At 36.3% G+C, this 20,501-nt stretch overlaps 1 protein-coding gene and 1 pseudogene across 7 annotated transcripts in view; one reads left to right on the forward strand and one right to left on the reverse strand.

The window, feature by feature from the left end:
• Positions 1-20,501, reverse strand: part of WDPCP (WD repeat containing planar cell polarity effector) — a 466,454-nt gene that overhangs the window by 327,208 nt on the left and 118,745 nt on the right. The gene's annotated exons all lie outside the window — the stretch shown is intronic.
• On the forward strand, positions 18,088-18,888 carry LOC123785980 (small ribosomal subunit protein eS6 pseudogene; annotated as a pseudogene).

The raw sequence follows: 20,501 nt of genomic DNA on the forward strand, positions 1-20,501 counted from the left end.
ACCTAAATCTGGATGATTGTTCTCCTGTCGGGGACAGAATCTATGATAGCCCAAATTTTGAGGACAGAGATGAGAGGATCCTAGAGGGCCTTCTTTTTACTTACATTTTTTAAAAGTTGAAAGCCTCCCCCCCCCAAACAGATTACATTATAAAAAATTAATATTTACTTGCCTTAAGAATAATTGTTACCATATAGACTAAATTTTAAGAAAGTAACATGCAAAATAAAAACAGCTGTGCTAAGATGCTGTAACCTATTTTGCTTTTGATAATTTTCTTTTGAAAAATAAAAACTATGTTTTAGAGGTACAGATTTCTTGCCACTAAATAAAACTGCAAAATACTTGTCTTCTGTGCTTTCTTTTTTTTTTTTTTTTTTTTTTAAGATTTTATTTATTCATTTGAGAGAGACAGAGAGAGTGAGCACAAATGGGGGAGAGACAGAGGGGAGAGGGAGCAGACTCCCCGCTGAACTGGGAGACCAACATGGGGCTTGATCTCAGGACCTGGAGATCATGACCCGAGCCACCCAGGTGCCCCTTTTCCATGCTTTCTTAAGTCAGCTGTTTTGACTTCTTCGGCAAGGAATCTTGAGGGCAAATAAAAACCCTAGTGTAAAATATGATGGGAAAGGAAAGAATTAACAAACAGAAGACACTGCTATGGTTTAACAAAGATAAATGATCATCGGGTGCCAAGAAGACATTTAAAATAAATGTGTATCAGCACAATACCTCAGAGAACCTAAGGGAATCTTCCTTGGGCATAAACTTAGAATATACACTTGCTACTTATTACCAACAGACTTTCCAAGGAATATCTGTTCACTAATTCAAAATGTACGAAAATAAAGACAACTAAATAGCATAAATTTAAGATAAACCACTGGTTTAATTGTATTAGGTGTTTTAGTCATCAATAGGTAATTTTCAAACTACATAAAATACAATGTATTCCCCCATAATCTCTTGTCAATCCCATCAACACAGAATTATATTAATACCTGTCAAGCATATGCATGAACATAATCAATGTCACACTATCAGAAATTAAGATTTTAAAAAATATTTTGAAATAATCAACACTAAACCTAACAATTAAGCAAAGATAAAATTTGTATAAAATCCTTTATACAAACCTTTTGTATAAAAGGACAGAGCAGTTGCAAAATAAAAGACCTCAAGCTTGGATTGGACCCACAGCAACAAAGGACTACAGTGTTAGAAACACCAGGTATTAGTACCTCAGAGAGTCTGATATTAATCACATTAATTATCAATTAAATTATATTAATTAAATAGTACCAATATCTTGAGCACATTAGGTGTATGACATTTTACTGTGAGTCCTAGATACGAAGATTTACAAACAGCTATAATCCAGTGTAACAGATGAAATAACCACAAAAACAATATGAGGTTTGTCGCAAGTGCTACTTTATTTTTTTTTAATATTTTTTTATTATATTATGTTAGTCACCATACAGTACATCCCCGGTTTCCGATGTAAGGCTCGATGATTCATTAGTTGCATATAACACCCAGCGCACCATGCAATACGTGCCCTCCTTACCACCCATCACCGGCCTATCCCATTCCCCCACCCCCCTCCCCTCCGAAGCCCTCAGTTTGTTTCTCAGAGTCCGTAGGCAAGTGCTACTTTAGCAACAAAGGGCCAGGGGTGCTCAGTAGATGCTCTAGTTTGATAATTAATGTTCTTATAACGTAGAAGGGCATTTGAAGATTATTAGATTTTGAGAGAGGGTGAGAGATAAAAATGAGGGAATAATATACAAAAGCATAAGTTGCGAGGCTTATTTGAGAAATAATAAGCAATTGGTTTGGTGCACAAATAGTAGAGAGAAATCAGGGCCACACTAAGGAAGTCTGAAGGCCACGCTCAGCCGTCAGGACTTCACATCTGCCAGGTAGCTAACGAGGAAGAATGACAAGTTTCTGATCTGGTAAGGGATTTTAGAGAAAGTAATCAACAGATCAGAAGTGTTGCTGGAGGATTAACTGGTAGGTGGGAATACTGGAGGAATGGAGGAATAGGATACAAGTGACCTATTCGAAAAGTAACACAGTAACAGGTAACACTAATATTCAGTAACAAGAACTTGAAATGGGAGGGTAGCAATTGGTATGTACATAAAAAAAAACTCAGATTCAGTTCATCTTTTGAAGAAAGAATCAACAGCATATGGGGACTAATGAATTGCAGAAATGACAAAGAAGGAAGAATCTGGAGTAACCACCAAGGAATGGGGATCTGGTTACTGCTCAGATAGTGACCCCTGCCTTGAACATGGCTCAGCTGAGCAGGCATGTCTCTATCACGTGTGCCAGGTAAAAGGGACCAGTATATTCTGCTAGCGACCGCCTTAACTACTGAATCCATACACCTCAATCCTCCCAGCCACTGACCTGGTTCCTCGGGCTCCTCTTTTACTTTCTCCTAGCCCGGCAGTTTGTAACTCTGGCTCTTCCTCTTCCTTAGACTGTGATTCAGCTTCTTCACTATGGGGAAGGACTCGCAACTATCATCTTTCTTAGCCACACCCACTTCACAAGAACCCCTTACACAGAACTGTTCCCATCTGGTTTATTCTAGTTTCAAGAACAGGAGTTGGAATAAAACATATATAGAAACAGGAGCAAGTTTTGCCAATGAAGGTTAGCCGAATTTTTGACACAGTGGGAATTTAAGGTATAAAAGTAGATACGGGTAGAAATGTCTAGCTGGTAGCTAGAAATACAGAAAAGGGGCCTAGACTGTACAAAAACTATTTTAGGATTTTCTGAATAGAAAGTTAAAAACCACTGAATAAGATTCCAAAAGAAAAATAAACTCAAGGATAGATATTTTGGTAGTTCTCCAATAGGAAAACAATGAAAAAGAGATTAAGACACTATAGTGCCAAAAAAAAAAAAAAAAAAAGACAACACAGTGTCAGGAAAACCAGGGAAGAAAAACCAGCATATGTGTTTTTTTTTAAATGGTTATATGGTGATGATCAAACTTGTTTCTGAGTTTCAATGTAGAGATGACCTCAATATAGTTTAATGAGAAGTAATGTTTTATCAAGGACACACACATTAAGTTTTCTAAAGAAGGTGTGGTTCTACTGCTCTGAATGCTGGGCTGTGAGCCAAAACTGCCTCAATTTTAATCTAGCTATGACAAACTTACCCCAAACCATTTAATCTCTCTGCCTCAATTTCCCCACTTACAAAAATAGGGATAATGATATTGACCTACATTTGTAACAATGTTGTTAGGATTAATTAATGCTGTATAATGCTTTGAAGATGAAAAGCACTGAGCATTATTAGTTGGTATTACATAAGTAATTGCCTATAATACTGAAAATTTTATCCTTTAATTTTATTCAAACAGCAGTTATCACACAAATGTTCTAGCTCCCTTAGTGACATTTACCTTTGAATATTATTCCTAAATTATTATTTTTAATGTATCTAGATCTTTTCTAGATTATATCATACATGTTATTTCATGCTATATAAAGATTTGACCAGTCCAGAAGTCTAGAAACGCTTTCAACCTAAATGTTAAGTATAAATATTCAGGACATATTTATTTCCTAATAAGCACCCACTGCAAGTATTCAATAAATGCTAAAAGGTAATACTTTAACTATGAAATTTTAGATTTAACAAATAACATATAACTAAGCAATTATATGGTAAAGGCAAAATAGAAAAGCACAAAGCAGTGTGTTAAAAACATGGTCTAAAAAATTGACAAGGCAGGAAACAACAAATGTTGGAGAGGATGTGGAGAAAGGGGGTCCCTCTTACACTGTTGGTGGGAATGCAAGTTGGTACAGCCACTTTGGAAAACAGTGTGGAGGTCCCTTAAAAAGTTAAAAATTGAACTACCCTATGATCCAGCAATTGCACTACTGTGTATTTACCCCAAAGATACAGAAGTAGTGACGAGAAGGACTATATGCACCCCAATGTTCATAGCAGCATTGTCCACAATAGCTAAATTGTGGAAGGAGCCAAGATGCCCTTCAACAGATGACTGGATTAAGAAGCTGTGGTCCATATATACAATGGAATATTACTCAGCCATCAGAAAGAACGATTACCCAACATTTGCAGCAACATGGACGGGACTGGAGGAGATTATGCTAAGTGAATAAGTCAAACAGAGAAACACAATCATCATAAGGTTTCACTCATTTATGGAACATAAGAACTAGGAAGATCGGTAGGAGAAGGAAGGGAAGAATGAAGGGGGGGTAAACAGAAGGGGGAATGAACCATTAGAGACTATGGACTCTGGGAAACAAACTGAGGGCTTCAGAGGGGAGGGGGGTGGGGGACTGGGATAGGCCGGTAATGGGTATTAAGGAGGGCACATATTGCATGGTGCACTGGGTGTTATACACAAATAATGAATCATGGAACATTGCATCAAAAACTGGGGATGTACTGTATGGTGACTAATACAATAAAATAAAAATTATTGAAAAAAAAAAGAGTTGGCAAGTGAAAAATAGGATATTTGTTCCTTAATGTTGTCAGAAACCAGCAGGACATATAGAATTTAAATTATAGTTTGAGACTCTTTGTAAATGAATGGTTGCTTCAAACTATGGAAAGTCACCAATGGTATTAAAATATAAATATGCAGAATCACACACAACAGTAACAATGTACAGGAACCAGAAACATTTTAAAACAAAGAACTTACTTTTAATAATAATTTCTAAGATCACTATTATTAAGTAGCGGTAACAACAGAAGTGCAATTAAAACAATAAAAATTATTAATAAATAATGCCAACCCTGTTCTGAGAGACAAAAATAAATTCCCCTTTCATATCCTAAAAAAAAATTAAAAAATAAAAAAATAAAAAATAATAAAAACATGGTCTATGATGTCCTTATTTCTAAAACAACCTATACAACCTAAAAGTGTACAAAAAATGAAGAGAGAAACTTTTAAATCCATTAGACACTGTCTGGTCTTTTATTTTTTCTTGGGTTTTACAATTACAATAGTAATGCATGCTTATTGATTTAAAAATGCAAATATGGAAATATTTGACGTTAAAAGGATTATGTTCTCCTCCCAGCTGCCCTTTCCACTCTGAAGAGAGCCACTGCACAGCATAGCATGTGGCCTTCCAGATTTTCTTGATGTACTTGCAGTATGTCCACACCAACAATTACTCGATTTGTGTTTTTGAAAGACAAGATTTTACTATACATACCATTTGCTTTTTTCACAGAACACCAATAACATGGATATCCTCTGTCAGCATACACAGATCTACTTCACTTTTTTTTTAATAGCTGCAAGATGTTCCACTGGATAGTGATCATAATTTACTTAACCACTTAATGTACTCTGTTTCTCCTTTTTGCCTTATAAATAATACCTTGAAAACATACATGCACACCTTACATTTTGATAGGTAATGCCAAATTGGCCTCCAAGATGACTGTGCCAACTTAGATTTCTACCAATAACATGACTATCTTTTTCCCTATATCCTCAATAACACGGAGAATTATTGAAGTTTTACATTTTTGCCAATCTGCTAGGTGAAAATTGGATTCCTGTTTTCAGTCTCATTTTTCCATGTATTAAAGAGCTCAAACACCTTTTCATGTACTTTTAAGCAATTCTGTTTCTTCTATAAACTAATTGTTCCTATCTTTGTCCATCTTTCTATTGAGTTCTTTATCCCTTTGTGTATAAATAATATTAATCCTTCGTTATATAAATTGGACATATTTAGCCCTTTTTAAAATTTTTTCATCAAGTTTATACATGAAGAAAATAAGAGAATATAGAATTCATGTTGTTTCAAAAATTGGGCATAATCTAACAGAAAGCTTTTGGAACACCACTCAGCTCGTGCGGTGCAAAATGCCTTAGCCAGAGGTGGTTCTTCACAGCTGCTCACAATTGGTTGGATGATGCTATTTCTAGATGTACCAAAAGGCAACAGATTCTTATGTTCCAGGAAAAACTGTGCATCATTCTTACTAAAAGAGGTTAAAGGAAATTCTATGCCTAGAAAGAAAAGTAGGAGTCCCTTCACTTTCCCAAAATAAATTGTGGCCAAAAATCTTTATAAATCTCCTGTTCCACTTAAATTTGGAAAATATTTCTCTAGGGCATTATTTAAATTGTTTAATTCATTTAAATAGATTTTGTCAATTTAACATTTTCCATATTGTATGCAGTTTTGACATTTAGATAATTTATCAATGGCTTCTTTATTGTGACCTGTTTCCTTTTCTTTCTACTCATTACATGCAACAAATTAAATTTCACTAATATTTAAAGATCAGTGTTAACCTTTGCATAGCCATTTCTAGGTTCCTATTAATACAAACATCTTGTTTGCTGATGCTCATTTTGAATTTTTGCTGCACACAATTTCCATTATTCCAAAGAGACTTGTATCTAGTTGAAGTACATTTTTTCTATAACCTTGCAAAATAACTGCAATGGCTTATACCAGGCATTTTAGGGGGAACAAAAAGTATGCTTGCATAAGCAAATAATAATAACAACAATAAAATAATCTTTGCCTACCACCACCTCTACCATATGTACCCACCTTTCTTATCTACAAAAACATGGACTTAATTCTTCTATTTAGGATTTATTTGAATCACAACAAAAAAAGACAAGAAAAACAGAAATGTTGACAATGTAATCATGATAATTAATTCAAGATTATAATTCCATAAATATAGTTTTATGCTACACTTGGATAGAAAGAAATGGGACTTTGAGGAAAGAATAAACTGAATTTCAGGAATAATTCCTGGAGAGTTGAGTTGAAGACAAGAGAACACTGAAATGCTCTTATCTAAACCAATGCTAACTGCCGAAATAATTTGTCAATTTAGATTTACTGTTTTAAAAAGCATATAAATCAAAGACTGTTGCAAAGTGAGCAAGAATGAAAAAAGATAGAGATCCTTTCTCTTCAAACAGAAAAGACAGTGAAAAAATCTGAAGTGGCCTCCAGCTATACCACCTCAACCTTGTCAGATTTCACTTGTCAACGCTTTGATGACAGATTGCCACCCCCTCCTCTAAAAAACAAACCCTAGTAACTGTTGACAGAAATGGCTTCTTATAAAAAGTGGAATATCTCATGCAATTTGATAGCTGTATACTTTAAAATATTTTTTTTCCCCAAAAGAGACTAGAAAAACCTTTTTCTGTGGCTTTTATCAAAACTTAAAAGCTAAAGAACCCTCCCAATGTGGGGAAGTAAAGGGGGTATAACAATTTTTAAATACGTACTAACGCACTTGATAGTCATTATTTCATTTAGTCCTCACAGCAACCCTCTGAAATTATGTACTAAATTGTGCACGTATTTGCCTGCTTATGTATGGTGTGCATGTGCGTAAAAGTATTGTTCTGGGCAGAGAACAGCAGTTTCTCCAACGAGTCCATTTGCCTCCCCTCCCCCAACTCAAATCAATTCTGAAATTCTAAATCTCTTAATTTACAGATATGAAAACGGAGTCTAGGGAGGTAAAATAATTTGTACAAGTTCAGCCAGCTTGTTACAGAAACAGTTAGGGCTAGAATTCCTGTCCACAGATTATCTGTGCGGTGCTCTTTCTACTCTACCTCCCTCTGCCTAAGTGCTATGCTAAATAGAGCCTTTTAGTCAAGCTTCTGCTTAAGCACCTGAGACAGGTGTCAGTTTAGACTTGTATAATTAATCCATGGCGAAAGATACAGATGAAACCTATTTTCTGGCCAAATTTAATTTATTTTGCGTAGAAAGCCCTTGGAGGAAGTTACCTGAATGACTATTTAAGGATTATTTTTAATTAGGATATCAATAGTTTCTAAGTAAACTGATATATCTAAAACATCTGATTAAAACTGGTATTTCTTAGGCACTAAAAAGTCTTCACAGTATTTACTTAACAAACTTCACAGATAATACAAAAACAAACTCCAACATGAATTATTAATGTTTTACAGCTGAATGTTAAATACCTTAAGGTCTTTATGCATTATATCAGAAGTTACTGCATTATATCAGAAGGCTTATTTCTATTTTTACTATTCATATTTGGTAGTGGCTGTCATTAAGTTCTCATCCCCTCAATCTCTATGACAAGTTCTTAATGAAATATAAACACGTCCTAAAAGCTCCCAGTTTATAAGAATTCTTCAGTGAATCCTTTTATATTGTGATTGGATCTTCCTTCACACTCTTTCTTCCCTGATTGGTTATTTTCCCTAAAGGTTATTTTCACCTTTACTAATGGTTTGTCACAGCATTATCATTAAATATTACTTTTAATATTTTATTTCAGTGGTTGAATGGAAAACCAAAGTAGGTACTTAAGAAAGAACAGCCTTCCCTTATTGAAATGAAGGATGTGAATAACCATCAAGTTCCCCTGAGAAGGGATCAATTTCACCTTAATATATTTAACACAGGCATATATCATCATGGCTTAAAATGTTAATAATTCCCTAATGAGTAGAAAATTATTAACTAATATTTAAAAGTCAGTAGAATAAAACAAGGAAGATTCTAGATTATGATCATGTTTTACCCTAAAAGCCCAAACAAATCATGGATTCATCAAAAATATTTCCCATGCTTGTCAGACTGGACCCTATTTTACTGAGTAAATAGGATAATGTATTTGAAAATATGTGGCAAATGATAATGGTTCAATAAATGTCAGTTTCCTTTTCCTGAATATTCAATATCTGTAAAATAGAGCCTGATTGCAATGATAGAAAAGGAAAATATACTCTGATTATTTTAGCATTTCACTGGGTATCATTTCATCTTCAAATTATTTTAGTTTGGTTCAACCTACATTTGCAGAGCAACTACCAAGTGCCAAATTGGGCCAGGCATTGTGAAACCCCCCAAGAACTTGCACTTGAGGAGGCTATAACTTAGTGGGGAGTGGGGTAATGGTAAGAGAAAAACGATGAATACAGTCACATCAGAGTATGGAAAATAAAATAGAACCATATCCAAGGAAGAAAGTACAGAGAAGTTATTAATTCTAATAATCTAACACAATCCCAGCCACAAAAATTGAAATTATAAATCCATTTTCAGAACCTGAGGTCTCTTTTAGAGAAAATGAATACCTAGCATATGACTGGGTCATATGAATCTACTGTATGATTCACATTTGATGGTTTCTGAAATTTATTTATCTTATAATTGATGTATACATTTAGCATACTGTTGCTTTTTTATCAGAATTTGATATTAAATCAACAGCACTTTATAATCAATGATAAATTAGAATCAAGGAAACATGGTATATATCCATGCTTGATTGGTTTCTTTTGGTAGCACAACCAGCTCCAAGCAAGCTGGCAATACACACAAAAATCCTGCATAGAGGATCCCCCCATAAAGATAGGGGATTGAGCACATATAGTTACCTTCACTCCCTTCCAAACCCACACTAAAATGACAATAAAATAAAAAGAAAACTTAAGGCAAGACAACAAAACAGTTATCAACAAAATTTTGGAGAACAAAAAGCTGATGGACAAAAGGTAACTGACAATAGATTCAAAAAAGTGGAAAGCCAAGTACATCTGGAAGGTAGATGGCTGAGAGCCAAAAAGTTCATGCACTGGAACTCTAGAAAGGCTCAGAAACTGGAGGCACCAAATACTTTTGAAGGAATGCCTGTGCTTAGGATTGAAAACAAGAGATCTGTTTGAAATTCTGTGTAAATAATACTTAGACTTCAAGGTGCTTTTCTCTCCGGGCACAGCTGGGCAATCCCTCCCTACCATAGAAGAAAACTGTAAACTGACTCTTGAAAGGTTGTATCAGAGCAACTACTTAAGAAACAAGACATTACTAAAAGTAGGAGAGCTACTCTGAAAAGATGGACGAAATGAACTACTGGAAATAAAAATATGAGAGCCAAAATAAATAATTCAAAAGAAAACTTGGAAAATAATGTTGAGTTTATCTCCAAGAAAGAAAAAAGAAATGATACTTACACACACATGAGTGAGTGCACACACACATGCAGAGAGACAGAGAAAGAAAAGGAATTAGGAGAATCAGTCAGATTAATCCTAAATTACAAATATAACAAGGGAGGAAAACAGAGGCAATGGAAGGAAGGGAAGAAATTACCAAAGAAATAATACAAGAAAATTTCCTAGAACTGAAGTACATGAGTTTCTAGGTTGAAAGAAATTGCCAGTACCCAACACAATGATTTGCAAAAGACTCACCCCTAGGCACATCATTATGAAATCTCAAAACATTGAAGATAAACAAAAATCTTAAGTTTCCAGAGAAGGAAAAAAAATGACAAAAAAAGGCTTAAAAAGGATCAAGGCATCAGACTTCTCAACAGCAACACGGGAAGCTAGAAGACAAAGGAGTACTGCTTTTGATTTCTGAAGGAAAATTATTTCCTACCTATAATTCTATATGTAGCCAAACTTTCACTTCAGTGTGAGATTAGAATAAATGTGTTCAAAGAGGTAAAGTCTCAAAAATTAATTATTGTGCATTTTTCTATGGGAAATTACTGGAGGATGTGTCCCATCAAAGGATACAATAAACCAAGAAAGAGGACAATATGAGATCCAGGAAATAAAGGATCCAACACAAAAACAAGGAAAAAGGATTTCCAGAATAGCAATAAAGGGAAATCATACAAGGATAATTGTATCTCAGGCAGACTGAAGGATGATAGCAAACTCCAAGAAGAATATTGCCGAGAAAAAATAAATTGAAAGTAGCAGATTACCTGATCCATACAAATTTACTGAAAGATTTTACACCTCTGCTGGGGAAGTTGGGGATGAGGAAATAATAGGTCTATAAAAAATAAGCAACTTCGAAAAGTAAGGCAATTATTAACTGCAGAGAAAACAAAAAAAAAATTATACAAGAAATGTAATCTTAGTATGTTACATTGCTAAAGTTTGATTATATACAGTTAGAATCCTGTAGACACGCAATTTGGATTAACCAAAAACTGTGGTGTATCTGTGCTGGAAGGGAGAGAAGTGTGTATGGGAGGGGTAAGTGCCAAGGTGGGGGTTAAGTTCTCTTCCAAAGTAAGAAGTTAATACGTTAAAAACTAAAATTTCCAAAATGAAAAATAAGTAATGTGTGTTGTTTACAAACATAGAGGTAAACACCAGAAGAAATAACTAAAGAATTGGAAGTGGCTGCCTGTGGAGAGTACTGAGAAGTGCAAATGCCGTTCACTGTTAGTGATGAGCCTTGTAGAACTCTTTCTATACCATGTATGTGTGCCATTTTGATTTAAAGAAAAAGTTTCCCACCTCCTCCCAAATTTATTCAGAACACATATGCAGATGGAAATAGCAGTGAACACTCAGTAAACACTTCATCCCTGGTGCTTCACTCACTCCTGTGCTAATGCCTTTAATGTCTTGGTGGGCATCTTGTATTCTCTTTCAATCAATGGTCTGTTTAACCATTGCAATAGCAGCTAATCCTACTACTTCAACAGGCACTATCCATGAAAGAATATTTTCCATTAGAAATACAACTAGGATTTTTCTGGGATAATTCACCACCTTGACTTTGCAACATTCCATGATGTCATCCGGCATTTAAAAATAGGTGCAAAACTGCTGAGCTGCCCACAGTTAGCATTTATTATTTAGAAGGTGAATATTCTTTAGAGTGTCAAGCTAACTTAAAGCATTAGGTAGATATTAAACACCCAACTGCAGATATGGAGCTCAAGAGTGAGTTCTAGAATAAAAATATGGGTTTAAAAGCCAATTATGTGGTTGAAGCCATGACTGTGGATGGCAAGACAGGGTGGTAGCTAAAGGAGTTTTAAGACAGAAGGAGGGTTTATTTTTTAAAGAGAGAAGAGACATAAACTATCAATTATTCTCATCACTCCTGCATTTGCAACCTCTTCTCCCATCTCTTCCTTTCCAGAGGAATTAGACAGGGCCAGGGCTGCAAAGAGCACAGCGTCAATACTTCGTTTTGGTGCCAACTCAGGCTGCAGCTGTGTGTCTGTAAACAGTACAGTTCAGAATTTGTCACAGATGGTGCCAGCCAATGAGAAGGTGTCTAGGTATTCATAGCAGGGTTTGCTATTTTTTCAGTAGTAAATGTTATATGTCAGTTATTTTCTAACAAAGAAAAATTGGTGATACACATTTTTAATTACAAAATATTTTTTAAATGTATAGCTCAATACATGAGTGCATGCTGGATTTAGCATGAACACTGGTTTAACTCTGCATTCCCTTCCATAAACATTCCAATGTACACTTACATCAAGTACCTAATTTATTAAATTGATGTTTAACATGATTTAGTTATTTCAAACATCAGTTATGGTATGACTTTGTTACAAATTATTCAATACGTGGCATACCCAAAAAGCGCTTTAAATTAAAGATACTCAAAAGGTTTAATACTCTCATAAAGCAATGGTCAATTATTGAAAATTGAATTTGTGCTGGGTATTGTTAACCTCCTATATATAAATCACTGATTATGCTAATAAGGAAATATGTGCGATTTGCTTTAGAAAACGCATTTACTTGTTTTTAAACCTCAACAAGTCTGAAAACTCCCTAAGGTTTTAAAGTTACTCATTTTATGTTTGATCAAGAAGAAAGTTTTCTTCTCAGCTAATTAGAGAGTGCCTACTGTGTGGTAAGTGCTTTCTATGCATTTTCTCGTTTAGACCTTAATAGCAAACACACGAGGTAGTGGTTTCCTATTTGATAAAGTAGAAAGGTGATGAGCTATATTTTAAACACAAATTTGTCTAATCCCAAAATCCATCATTTTGTCAGTACATGCTTCTTTCATTGTAGGGTATTTAAAACCATTTTTTAAAAAAAGTTCTGACTGCTCTGCCCCATGTTTCAGCTGCTACAGCTGTCCATGAGGCTCAGAACCTTCCTCTGCAGATGCCTGTCACCCCTAGGCCAGGGGGAGAAGGTGTAGCCAGAACCATGTTGTGAAAACATTCAAACAGCCCATGAAGAAGACCACTTTGGGGGAGGGAGAGCTGGCCCCCTGGCAACAACCATCAACCCCTTGCCAACCACACGCTTGAGCCTCCTGGGACTTAGATCCACCAGCTCTGGGCCAGCCATCAAGTCACGGCAAACTCCTGAGAGATCCTGAACCAGAACTGCCCATTTACGCCACTCTCAAATATCTCATACACACAAACTATGAGGATAACAAATGTTTGTTTTTTAAATTCTGATATTCTTTTATTAAATATATGAGCAATTCCTTCTGAATGTGGGCAAACTTTCCAGTCTTACCACCAACTCCTTTCCCTTTCCAAACAAAATGGGTACATTATGACTACAAAAAAATACCCACTGTTTTACTGAAAGGGGGGTGGGGGGAGAAGGAGACAGAAGAGGGAGAAAGGAAAAGAAGAAGAAAGGAAAAAAAGAAAAACAAACAAAACCCCACCAAGTCTTTCTCAATATTAGTCACCACCCTCATGTTCTCTTTTCCCTTCTTCGGCTCAGCTTCCTTTTTTTTTTTTTTTTTTTTTTAAGATTTATTTTATTATTTATTTGAGAGAGAAAGAGAGAGCACGAGCAGGAGGGGGAGAGGGAGAGAGAGAATCTCAAGCAGACTCTGCGCTCCGCGCAGAGCCTGACACAGGGCTCAATCTGACAACCTGGAGATCATGACCTGAGCCAAAAACCAAGAATCGGAGGCTTAACTGACTGTGCCACCCAGGCGCGCCTTGGATCAGCTTCTTCTAAAGTATACCCTAATCTTTTTTTTTTCTTTTTAAACATTTTTATTTATTTGACAGAGAGAGACCTAACGAGAGAGGGAACACAAGCAGGGGCAATGGGAGAGGGAGAAGCAGGCTTCCCACTGTGCAGGGAGCCTGATGCGGGGCTCGATCCCAGGACCCTGGGATCATGACCTGAGCCGAAGGCAGACGCTTAACGACTGAGCCACCCAGCCGCCCCTAAAATATATCCTAATCTTGCTACTTCTTTCTATCCCAATTACCTCTCCACTTTAGAACACCATCTTATCTTGCCTAGAGCATTTCATGCCTCTGATTGGCCTCCCATATCAACTTTTAAGCCATCATAATCCATTTCCCATAGAAATATAAAAATATTTTCAGATTTTTAATATATAATGTACAATATGTAATAATAGTTAATATAACTTAAAATATTTTTAAATATACAAATCGGACCATTTTGTCTGAAGCTCTTCAAAAACTTCTCATTGCATAGGTCTTAAAGTCCTTACATTGGCTTACATACCCCTATGTGATTTGGCCCCTACCTCTTCTATGTGATCTTCCTTCACTCCCCCTAGAAAGACAAGTTGGGGTAAAACTGTAAAGACCCTTGGATAAAATGCAGCAAATCTGAACTTTATCCCAAATGTCACTAATTTTCAAACTTTTTTTTCCTGGTAGACCCCTTTTTCCTTCAATTAAATATTATACTAACTCCAACATATAAAACTTGTAAAAGTAGAGATGCTCTGACTGAAGCAAGGTCCAGAGGCCCATCCCAACCACTAATACCAACAGTTCTCTAAGGCCAAATGGTTACATATGGGGGACCAGCCTTTATTTCTCAATTTCTAATTATATTGCATTGCCTGGATTGACCTTCCATGGCTTAACTTCTCTCCCGGATTTTGTCTTTTAACTCTGAGAATATTTCTTTGATTTTATCTTCCAGATTACTATTTCAGACTGTACTTAGATCTCTTACATTGTTTTGCTCTTCTGATATACAGAAAGACCTACTCTTGAACAACATATGTTTGAACTGCACAGGCCCACTTATACCAGAAGTTTTTCAATAAACAAATATATTTTCTTTTCCTTATGATTTTCTTTATATATTTTCTTTTCTCTACCTTACTTTATTAAAAGAATATAGTATATAATATATATAACATACAAAATATGTGTTAATTGACTACTTATGTTATCAGTAAGGCTTCCAGTCAACAACAGCCTACTAGTAATTAAGTTTTTGGGGAGTCAAAAGTTATACTTAGATTTTCAATTGTGCAGGAGGTCGGCACTCCTAGCCCCCATGCTGTTCAAGGGTCAATGGTATATATTTATAGCTTTTTATATCATTATTTTTAAAATTTTAAGTAGGCTCCACACCCAATGTGGGGCTCAAACTCACAACCCTGAGATCAAGTTGCATGCTCAACTGACTGAACCAGCCAGACACCCCTATATTTTTTTTTAATTTTAAATCATATGTTTAATTTCAAAGATCTTTTTCTCATTGCTTCTTTTGAATCATGGTCTATTCTTGTTCCATTATCATCTGGAATCTCTCAAAAATTACTGATGAGGATATATTTTATATGTTCTGTTCTTTGAAATCAATGTTTCATCCAAATCACTGGTTTGTTCATCTTGGCTCTTCTTTTTCCTGCTATTGGTTTTCTTAAGTGTCTGATGATCCCTAGCTATCCACTCCTTTTTATAAACAAAAATCTAAGTTGATGAGTATACACAGCTGGCCCAGGTTTTCTCTATAGCCATGTAGATATTTTGCCCATCCAGTCTCTTTCCTGTACAGGAAGACTGACTGCTGGTATATAAGTGGCCATAGTCACATTAAGATGTGTAGGCTAGCCTACAGAGGCAAGCTGAGGAGGCCCCAAGTGACAAAAACAGAGGAGTTTTACTCTGGTTGTGGAGTACTCTAACATATTTCCCCCCTGGACAGGACTATCTTTCATTTTTCCTCCCGTCCACATGTGTAACACAGATAAGTCCTCCCAAGTTACTTCACGTGTACTCTTTTCTCACGTCCCTACAGCCACACTGGAAATCTTTCCCAAATAGGTAGTTTACCTTACACAACATGGATTTTGAATTTCAGAAACGGACCAATGCCACTGCAGCCTGCTACCACTAGAGAGAGAGAGAGAGAGAGAGAGAGAGAGAGAGAGAGTGTATGTGTGTGTCAGAGAGAGAGAGGGAGAGAGGAAAGAATGGAGAATGCATGTGTATGTGACAGATTTGAGGAGAAAGAACTGGGCAAGGAGAAATACCATCTTCCTATTTAAGGTACATACCTTTAAATAATTACCTCTACTAGCAAGAACTTGAAAGTTTTAACGGTTTCCTTTCATGCACAGTTGTTTTCTGTGCCATTCTGGGCTGTCATTTTCCAGCCTTCTGCTTTCAGCCTCTCAGGAATTCCTCCCAATTTCTGATGGCACCATTTCATGTCTTCCAACAGTGTTGAGATTTATCTTTACTTCTTCCGGTTTTAAAGAATTTGGAAAAGAAAGGGAAGTAGTGGCACCTATTCAAAAGGTGATTTAGAAAAGGAAAAGGCCTCTAGAATATCTATGAATTTAAAAGAAAGATATACTGGAGTAACAAAGGTTATAGACAGAATAAAATTCAAACCTCTTGTCAGGACCTACCTCTCCAAATTTATCATTTACCACTGTCCTCCTTATTCACTACAATCCAGAAACATGGGCTTTTTGTTTCTCAAAAATATGAATCTTATTCCTATGAGTTTTTGTGCTCTTCTTTTATGTGGAAATCTGATTCTTCTCATAATTCTCTGTGCATATGTCACTTCTTCCCAAAAGTCTTCTCCAATGGTCACCATATAAAATAACACCATCCCAGTTTCTGTCACATCATTCTTTTTTATTTTAACTTTACTGAGCTTATCCTACACTAAGATTATTTCTTTTTTTTAGAGTATGATATGTTAGTCACCATACACTAAGATTATTTCTTTGCTTACTTATCTGAGTACTCGACTAGCACAAGTGCTACATAAAGCTGCTTTGTAACATCTCACACTGTATCATATAAATATTCAATAAATATTTGATAAATAAAGATTTGAGAAGACATAGCCATGACACACGATCTCAGAAGTCAAGAGAAGAGGATAAAAATCAAAGCTGAAGTGTTAGCCATGAAAAGAAATTTACTTATTTCTGAGATAATTAGGAACGAAAGAAGGATAAAGATTAAGATGTTTTCAGGTGCTGGGAGACTTATTTTTTCCTAATGAAGAATGAAGAGAGGTCTTCTGTTGAGTAAGGCAAAGAGAATAGGGGGAGGCTCAGTATGAGTGATTTTAGATAAAGTCACTGTGAGGAAAAGGAAAGAAAGCAATCTGGAAACGAACACCTCCACTTTACCCTGTCCCTTCCACCAGTTCACAAATACTGTTGATTTTTTTTGCCCAATTTATATTAATTCCCTCTCCTCTCCAGTGCTATAGTTTGATTTGGTTCTGGCCCTCTACTCCTTTTCTGGACTATTTCAATAATCTCTCCAAAGAACCTCTCTTTGCCCCAACCTAACCCACTGATAGATTAATCTTATCAAATAATGAATCTTATCATATCATTCTTCTGTTTATAAGATACTGAAAATAACACTAAAGGCACGATCACTTTATTTTTTTTGATTGTGAAATACATTATACACCCTAAAGTATAAAACATATAAGTACTATTTAATGAATAAAATTAATATCCTGTACCCACCCACCATTCAGTTTAAGAAATCGAACACTACCTGTACCATAAAATGCTTGTGTCCCCTCCCAAGTCACATCCCTCCAATCCCCTCCTCCAGAGGTGACTTGCACCCTGAATTTTAGGTTACTTTCCTTTTTCAAAATAGATCATTACCTATATATATGTATCCTGAAGAATATATTACTGATGAATGTATAAACAAGATGTGATATATCTATACAATGGAATGTTCTTCAGCCTTAAAAGGAATGAAATCACTCCAGTTAAAATCCTATGACTTCCTATTGCCAAGAGCATAGAGCTTTTAGCAAGTCAATCACAGCCTTCATTATCATTTCCCCCTACTATCTTTCTTGTCCTACTTCTCTAACAACAACCCTAGAACTGTCCCTAGCTGACATACAACTTGTTACTTCTACAGGCTTCTACTTTCCTACCTTTTAATATGTTGCCGCTTTACCTGGAATATATTTCCCACTATTCAGTAGCTTCTTTAAGTGTGCTTTTCAGCTCGGAGGTGGTATGCTGCTTCAGGATGAAGCTGAACATTTCTTTCCCAACTACTGGCTGCCAGAAACTCATTGAAGTGGATGATGAACGCAAACTTCAGAGCTTTTATGAGAGGCCTATGGCCACAGAAGTTGCTGCTGATGCTCTGGGTGAAGACTGGAAGGATTACGTGGTCCGAATCAGTGGTGGCACTGACAGACAGGGCTTCCCCAGGAAGCAAGGTGTCTTGACACATGGCCGTGTCCACCCGCTGCTGAGTAAGGGGCATTACTGCTATAGACCAAGGAGGACTGGTGAGAGAAGGTGCGAATCTGTATGGGGGTGCATTGTGGATGCCAATCTAAGTGTTCTCAACTTGGTCATTGTAAAAAAAGGGGAGAAGGATATTTCTGGACTCACTGATACTACTATGCCTTGTCACCTGGGGCCCAAAAGAGCCAGCAGAATCTGCAAACTTTTCAATCTCTCTGAAGAAGAGGACATCTGCCAGTATGTTGTGGGAAAGCCCCTAAACAAAGAAGGTAAGAAACCTAGAACTAAAGCTCCCAGGATTCATTGTCTTGTTACTCCATGTGCCCTCCAACACCAACGTTGGCGTATTGCTTTGAAGAAACAGTGCATTAAGAAAAATGAGGAAGAGACTGAGGAATATGCTAAACTTCTGGCCAAGAGAATGAAGAAGGGCAAAGAAAAAGAAAGGCCAGGAACAGACTGCCAGGAGACAGAGGCTGTCCGCTCTGACAGCTTCTACCTCTAAGACTGAGTCCAGTCAAAAATGAGATCTTCTAAGAGTGACAAATAAATAAGATCAGACGTCAAAAAAAAATTTTTTTTTTAATTTTTTAAAAATGTGCTTTTCAGATGCAGCCTCCTCCATGAAGCATTCCCTGTTCCCGAGCCAGACAGAATCCTTCCTTCATCTGAAATCACACAGCACTTCATCTGAATTTCCCATATAGTGTGCATTTTCTACCCTTATATTTCTACCCTAACTGCCTGATACCTTTTCAATCACTTTCAACTATTGGTTTCAGTGACACTGCACTCTCCTCATTTTCAACCTACCTTTCTCTAGCTGCTGCTTCTTAGTATTTTTCACTGGTTCTTCCTCTGTCCATCTCTTAAATATTGGATTCCTCAGGGTCCTACTCAGAGTCCTCCAAGATCTCTTCTCTTTAGATCCTCCCAGCAAAACACCTGATCTACTCCAATTACTACCTACATGTTGATGACTTAGTCACTAGCTCTCATTTCTCTCCTGAGCAGCTAGTTTATGTATCTACCTTCTATTGGCCATCTTCCATCCACATTAACATGAAGTTCACAGTTTATAAAACTGTATTCATATTCTTCCTTTTCTGACTCTTCCATGATTCCAATCACATTGAACGGAAGTGCTATCCATCTAATTACCTAAGTTAGAAACTTGAGTGTCACTTTTACTACTATTTATTTCTTCCACCAACTCCACATCCTATCAATCATCAACTCTGGTGCTGTTACTAGCTAAAATTTCATAAATTCATCTAGTTCTTTCTATCTCTACTGCTACCAAAATAGTGACTCAAACACATCTCAGCCAATTACCCAGAAAGTGCTCACTTTGTACCCTTGTCTCTAATCTAACTTCTTTCAACCCATTCTCCATATTGTTGCCAGCAAAATCATTCCAAACAGCAACAAGAATCATGTCATTTCTCTGAAAAGCCTTAATGACTTTCCATTGCACCAAGGATGAAATTCCAATAATACGTAAGACCATGCACAAAATACTCCTTGCTCACACCTCCAGCTTCATCTCTGAATACTGAAGTCTTAGAGTCCCATGAGTCATGCCATGTTCTCTATTCCTCTTTTCCTCTGCACATACCTCATGTGAAACGCACTTACCTATCCCCATGACTCTTTCCCTTCTAACAAGTCACCAGGCTAACCCTTATACATGTTATGCCTCAGGTTAGCCAAAACTTTCTCCAGGAGGCTTTTCCCAACACCAGGCTCCACTAAGATTTGGTTAGACGGCCAAACCTAATTCCACCACATGTACTTTCAGAGTACCCTGTACGTTCCCCAATCATGGTACTCATCAACGTACATTCTTAGATTTTAATTACCTATTTACTTGTCTGTGTCCCTCATAAGACTGAAATCAACTTGAGCCCTGATAGGTAACTTAATTACTCTTATAGAACATAGTACATATTTTATAAATATTTGTTGTCAAATGAATGAATGAATGTCTTATCTCTACTAAATAAGAAGGTATGTCCCCCAATGGCAAAATCTGAGTATGATAAATCTGCAATCACCATATACTATGCTCAAAAAAACAAGAATTTTAAAAAATTTCACAAAGGTCAAATAAGGCTTAAATTTCAAAGAACATGATCTGCATTCAAAAGGATGGCTCAAAATGCTAAGAAAGGAACCCCAAGAGTC

Source organism: Ursus americanus, chromosome 7 (genome assembly GCF_024610735.1).
Source record: "Ursus americanus isolate L20-20 chromosome 7, mUrsAme1.1.p, whole genome shotgun sequence".
Taxonomy (NCBI): domain Eukaryota; kingdom Metazoa; phylum Chordata; class Mammalia; order Carnivora; family Ursidae; genus Ursus; species Ursus americanus.